The sequence below is a fragment of the Monopterus albus genome, unplaced genomic scaffold (assembly GCF_001952655.1).
Source record: "Monopterus albus unplaced genomic scaffold, M_albus_1.0 scaffold196.1, whole genome shotgun sequence".
Taxonomy (NCBI): domain Eukaryota; kingdom Metazoa; phylum Chordata; class Actinopteri; order Synbranchiformes; family Synbranchidae; genus Monopterus; species Monopterus albus.
Window position 1 is genome coordinate 544,821 of NW_018128076.1, and position 7,082 is coordinate 551,902.

At 40.7% G+C, this 7,082-nt stretch overlaps 1 protein-coding gene and 1 long non-coding RNA gene across 2 annotated transcripts in view; both read right to left on the reverse strand.

The window, feature by feature from the left end:
• Positions 1 to 7,082, reverse strand: part of nfasca (neurofascin homolog (chicken) a) — a 152,688-nt gene that overhangs the window by 50,741 nt on the left and 94,865 nt on the right. The window lies entirely within an intron of this gene.
• On the reverse strand, positions 6,069 to 6,700 carry LOC109970370 (uncharacterized). The gene is made up of 3 exons (XR_002276409.1): positions 6,624 to 6,700; positions 6,503 to 6,546; positions 6,069 to 6,384 (listed from the first exon to the last, which is right to left on the reverse strand). It is a non-coding gene; the product is annotated as an uncharacterized LOC109970370 (long non-coding RNA).

The window sequence follows — 7,082 nt, forward strand, 5'->3', positions numbered from 1 at the left end:
CCCTACACACACAGACCTTACAAGTGAAACTTCCATTCCATTCCAACTTTATTTATAAAGCACTAAAAACAACCGAGGTGGACCAAAGTGCTGTACAGTGTAAATAACAATATACATTAAAAATAAACACAACTTACAAGTACAGATAAAATCAACACCAACATAAGATATCTATCAATACAGATAAAATCAACACCAATATAAAATATCAAAATGCCAATGAGAATAAATGAGTTTTAAAAAGGGACTTAAAAACGGGCAAAGACGAGGTTTGTCTGATGGGCAGCGGTAAATCATTCCATAGCTTGGGAGCAGAGCAAAGACATGATCACCTCTAAGCTTGCACTTTGTTCTGGGCACGCTCATGTTGGGTTATTTCTTAGTTAGATAGGTGTGGATTAGAGATCTGTTGTCTATGAATGTTTAGCGCAGACAGGGTGACTAGCTTGGGCTGTTAACTATTCAGCCTGCAGGCACGTCAAGGTTACAGGAAAACTGCTGTTAGTGTCAACGCCAGTGAAGCAAGTAAGATAAATAAGGTGCAAAGCGATGAAGGGATTTAAAAACAAATAATAAAATTTTATAGTGGATCCTAAAATAAACAGGTAACCAGTGCAAGGAAGCCAAAACTGGAGAAATGTGCTCATATTTACTTTTACCTGTTAAAAGACGTGCTGCAGCATTTTGGACCATCTGGAGGCGAGGGATAGAGGACTCGTTAATCCCCAGATACAGTGCATTGCAGTAATCCAGTCTGGTGGTGATAAAAGCATGAATAAGTGTTTCAAAGTGCCGTCTAGAGACCACTGATTTTACTTTGGCCAACTTCTTCCTTAGGTGAAAAAGAAAAAGACTAGATTTTATGACAGCTGCAATTTGGCAATTGAATTTTAAATCGGTGTCCATCTTAACCCCCAGGTTTGAAATATTTTTCTTGTTATATTGAGCTAAAAAGCCCAAGTCAATGGAGGGAGACCCAACAGTATCACCAAACACCATCACCTCAGTCTTCTCTTCGTTCAGCTTCAAAAAATTAAGTGCAAGCCAAGATTTAATGTCCTCAAAACATTCAAGCAGTGGCCTAACACAAGAATTTGTGTTTTTAACCGGTAAATAAAACTGGCTATCATCTGCGTAGCAATGAAAGGAGATGCCGTGTTTCCAGAGTTTGGAGCCAAGAGGGAGGGGGTAAAGAGAAAAAAGAAGGGGTTCAAGAACCGAGCCTTGTGGAGTCTCATACAAAAGGGGCTCAGAAGAAGACATAGCATCACCAAGTTTCACACAAAAGGTTCTATCCTTAAGGTAAGACCAAAACCATTCTAAAGCTATACCTCGAATACCCTCCCAGTGCTCTAAATGAGAAATAAGTATACTGTGGTCTGAAAAAAAACTTAGAAAAAATCAACTGGACTAGATTTCTAGGTCAAAGACGTTTCACCTCTCATCCAAGAGGCTTCATCAGTTCTGACTGACTGGTGTTGAACCGGAGATATTTATCCCCCTCGGTGGTGTTTCAGTCCTTTGAAGGCCAACAATGTCCCTTAACGACTGAGTCATTATAGCCCAGTATCGGTGAGAGTCGTTACCTGTCTTTGAATCCTTCCCTGTTGACCGACGCCTATTGTCCTGGTGAGAATGTTTGGGCAGAGATCTCAAAACAGGATTGTAGATGGATGACAAGTTGTCTTAGTCGACCACCCCTATTTAGTGAGGGGTATTCTGTTTTTACAAAAATAGCTTCCTTAACTCCTCTATCAAACCAGCAATGTTCTCTGGAGAGGATCTGGACTTCACTGTCCTCAAAAGAATGTCCTTTGTCCTTCAGGTGGAGGTGGACTGCTGACTCTGGTCTACTGGAGTTGGCCCTCCTGTGTTGGGCCATGCGTTTATGAAGCGGCTGCTTAGTTTCACCAATGTACAAGTCATTACACTCCTGACTACACTTAATTGAATACACCACATCACTCTCTTTATGTCTGGGTGTTTTGTCCTTCGGGTGGACCAGTCTCTGCCGCAGGGTGTTCCCTGGTTTAAAGTTAACTGGGATATTGTGGTTGTGAAATATCCTTTTTTAACTTCTCTGATAAATCAGTCACATAAGGGATGACAGTGGTATCCCCTCTTGTTTCTGGTTTCTCCCTGTTGGTGTTGGGCCTCTTCCTTGCTTTGGTGAAGGCCCACTTAGGGTATCCAAAAGCCCTAAGGGAGTTCTGGATGTGTAGTTTCTCCTTCTTGGCCCCTTCTGCAGTAGTGGGCACTTCCTCTGCCCTGTGATTTAAAGTTCTGATGACTCCCAGTTTGTGTTGAAGTGGATGGTGTGAGTCAAGAAGCAGGTATTGGTCCGTGTGTGTACGTTTCTGATATACTTCTACCTTTCAGGCTTCTGTCCCCTCCCAAGTGGACTACACAATCCAGAAAGGCCAGACAGTCATCTCTGGCATCCTCACGAGTGAACTTGATGTTGCCATCCACAGAGTTGATATGCTTGGTGAAAGCCTCTACCTTCTGGGTCCTGATTTTAACCCATGTGTCATCCACGTAGCGGAACCAGTGGCTGGGAGCTGTACCAGTGAAGGAAGACAGGGCTTTCTCCTCAATACTGTGATCTACCATATCAAAAGCAGCAGTCAAGTCAAGGAGCACTAGGACAACACAGTTCCCTGTGTCGGTGGCAAGAAAAATATCATTTAAGACTTTAACCCAAAGCTGATTCAGTACTGTGCAGGGTCTTAAACCCTGATTGAAAAGTCTCAAGAATATTATGCTCTACCAAAAAAGCCAGTAACTGAGTGTAAACTATCTTCTCAAGAACTTTGGAAAGGAATGGTAGATTAGAGATTGGCCTAAAATTAGCAAGCACTGTGGGATCCAGACCAGGTTTCTGAATCAATGGCTGCACCACTGTGTGTTTGAAATTCCTTGGGACCAGCCCAGCAGATAAACTACTATTGATAATAGAAAGGGAAACTGGCCGCACAGCTGGAAAGATCTCCTTTAAAAATCGAGGAGGAATAGCATCTTTTGGAGAGCCAGAGGGTATTCAAACGCCCAACAATCTCCTGGCAACGGGACAAAGACACACACTCAAACTGATCAAAAAACAGCAGAGCAGGAAAGAGAAACAGGAAAATCATAAACAGGAGATCAAATTTGAGCTCTAGTAGAGAGAACCTTGTCATTGAAGAAATGTAAAATTTTTTGACAAAAGGCAGGAGAACACAAGCAACCTGAGGAACATTCAAAATTGAATCAATAACCTTAAACAAAACACGAGGCTTATGACAATTTGACTGAATGATATTAGAGAAATAATTTCTCTTAAGATTTTTCACAATTTTCTGGTAATGATGCCAAAAGTCTCTTAGAATCTGAAGTGATACCTGTAATTTATCTTTTATCCACCTGCGCTCAGCTCTGCGACACTCGCACCTGGCAGCATGGGACACTTCATTTAACCAGGGCTCAAACTTAGCCCTAGGCCGCCTAACCTTCAGTGGTGCCACCGCATCAATGGCAGCCTGACAAGTGGAGTGAAAATCTAATGCAAGCTCCTGTGTGGCCACAGAGTCAGAAATTACAAGATTTTCACTAAAGAAAGCAGAGAACTGAACAGAAGTGGAAGAATTAAACGTACGTCAAAGCTGCGGAGTAGCACAAGGTGCAGTTCTAATTCACGAACTGGCACACCATAAGATAGGACAATATCCAAGGTATGTCCATGCTCATGGGTGGGGCCAGCCACAAATTGTGTAAGATTAAAAGAGTCAGTAAGGTCTAAAAAAGCCTTAACTAAAGGTTTGTCAGGACAACAGACATGGATATTAAAATCCACAATAATTAAAACTAGGCATAAAATTGACCAAGAAATCAGAAAAGTCACACACAATAAGGCCAGAGAGTGAATCAGCTCAAATAAGGATATCTCAAAGTTGTTTTATAAACTTAGTATGTAACTTTTATAATGCTGTGATTAACTGATACCAGTGTTATTTCATGTTATTTTGTGAAGATCAGATCTATCTATCTTGTTCAGAAGCCCAGAAAAGTTTATTCATAACTGGATACTTTCCTGAGCTCCTCTCAAGGAAGCTCTCTGTCAACCAACATTGCCCTTATTGCCCCATTGTATGTGACCTATAACCTGCCCAGTGATCTCTGAGATTAAGTAAGTGAAATGATGTTATGCCTTTGATTATATGTATACTCTTGACTAACACAAAGTCATCAGTAATGATTTATTATCCCAGAAGTGACTGCAGCAACTGGTTTACCTCAAGTTACATCCTAGTAACTGAAGGTATTTTTATCAGAGAAAATGCCCTAACTTAAAATGTTAGATGCTTACAATATTGGATGTTTATTTCTGGTTTTACTTGAATTTGCCCACATCTGAGTATACTTTAATACTGTGTTAAACATCCTTAACCTCACTTTGTCAAGTTCTGATCCAGGACAGAACTTTTGTATGTAACCAAAGTCTTATTTTGCTATGATATCTTAACCATTCCTAACTACTTTACTTTAGAGAGACAAGTTTTACATATATTAGATAATTAGAAAATTGTTTGTGTGTGAATTATATGTTTGATGATGATAATGTATGTCATTATTGAATAACTATTTTCTTCCTCATGAATCACTGAATATGAGTTATAACTCCATACACTATCATATTAAGATTATGGTGAGAAGGAGCTATAATGTAATAATTATGCCCTGTGGTATTCTTTAATGTGTGAAAATTAAAAAGTTTTCTGATCCCTTGGGGTGTGCACAACACCCCAGACATGACCATCCCCATGGAGTATAAAAACCCAGAACACTCCTTTGTTCAAGGAGAAGGCACTTTTAAAACAAAAGATGCAGAACTTCACAACTTACAACTAAATTTCCACACCAAATCTTTTCCTTTGTCTTATCCTTCACTTCAAGGCTTTGCCCCTCGTGTCTAAGTTTTCCTAAGTTACTGTGCGAGCAAGTTCTTTTCTTATTTTTTTACTTTCATTTTCCTCTCAAGTTAAGCTACATGAGATCAAATATAGAGTTAGATGTTTTTTCCATTTTTGTAGTATTTTTAGACAATTGATAATTTGCGTCACAGCTTTCCATCTGCGTCCGACAGTGTTCAACAACCTGCTGAATCAGCATCACTGACCCAGCTCCATCCTTGGCTACCTGTGAACTGATCTAAAAGAGCAAAGGTCAAAATGTTTATTTGTCATATGCACAGTTAGGAAACGTGTTTCCCTGTACAATGAAATTCTTACTTTGCTGTCCACATGAATGCCACATAATACAAGTGAAATATATAGTGGATGAGCAATAACACAAATCTAAATAGGCAGTAAATGTCAGGTTTGCCCGGCTGCACCTTCCTCTCTTCTCTCTTTCTCGCTCTAGTCTGCTCCTTCTCACTGACTCTCTTGATTAACACACCTGTCCTGATTTTCTGACACTCTTCAGCTGCGCCTCCTTTGTCACTCCCTATTTATACTCGGCTTTACCTTCACTCCCTTGCTGGTTCTTTCTATGTCGTTAGCCTCCCTTGCCTCCCGTATTGTGCTATGGTTCTCCTGTTTCCTCTTATGTTCTCAGTTCTAGCGTCTCCCGTCGTTTTACCTGGACCTCTCCTCTGGACCTTGGCTTCCTCAGCTCCACCAACCACCTTCACAGGTCGATGCACAGTCTCCTCATTCATTCACTCTCTGTTACTTCTCCAGTCAACCGGATCTCCACCTTGACCAGCCCAGGAGTGTCTCCTTCCCTCGCAGCCCAACCACATCACTCCATGGACAATAACCCCTCCACTACTGTTGGTCATCACCCGGTGATATTCATTCATTCATTCTATTTTTTTGTATACAAGTCTTGCACCCCTGTTGTAGCACTGTTAATAAACCCACCTATTGCACCGAAGCCAGCCGCCTGGGTCTGTTCATTTCTGCTCGCTCACAATTGTGGCGAGCGATCCTAACACCTGTATTATATCCTTTTACCTCTGCAGTGCCTTTCTGCACTCTGAAGCAGATGTGACTACCTCTCTGAGGCTTTCTGAGAATGATCTGAGGCACCCTTACTTGGAAACCACAGACCAGTTTAAAGTAGAATTATACATCTTGTGACTTTGCTGATGCTCATATGACACATTGCTTGTGAAGAGACCCCATTAAACTAATATTCATTTATTTGTTTGTTTCAGTTTTCTTTTTCACTGTAACAGAGATACACAATTGTGTCTGATTCTATAGAGACACCAATGAAACAGCTCTATAGCTTAACATTAATGTACACGCAGTCACTCCAGGTGTCGTCCCTCTGTTTGGATCTGGTGATCTCAATCGCCCTTAAAGCAATGTAACAGAGGTTGTCTCCACTTTGGTAACCCTGGATGTGAAAAACAATACATTACATCAAATGTGGTCCATGACAGAAACACAAATAATGTTGTGGTATGAATGTTTGAATAACAATAATACAGTCATTCATCTTAAAAACATCTTACCTTTGCATATGTGTTGGAGGAAGAGAAAAGTGTTGCTGGAGAATCTGAAAACCAAAATTGGTTCTTAAGGTCATGCTATGTTCACTGATATAGATGAGAAGAAGAGTACTAATGACTGTACCTATACAAGGGCAGCTGTGTGTCTTGCTCCTTATGCACACAAGGAAAACCAGTAACACAGTCAGGATGGTGGTGGAGGCGAAAGCCCCGCTCAAGAAACGCCCCCCTCCGGTAGGCTGCTTTTCCCCCGCCAGTGATGCGACCTATCACTGCGGTGTCATCCGCGAGCTTTTAGATGATGATGTCTTTGTGGGAGGCGACAAAAATCATCATTGGGTTTCAATGACTGATTAGGCCGTAGTTGATAAGCAGAAAATATTATTTTGACAGAAGATTATTCTTTTAAGTGATTTGTCAAACAAATATAACTTATGTGATGAATAATTGTTGGCTCTAGCTTTTCAAATGCTCATTTTTTCTGCGATTTATATCATTGTAAGTTGAGTTTTAATATAAAACATTACTTTAACTTAAAAAATTCAGTTGTGTCAGCAGGTGAGAGCAAGACACTTCCAACCCA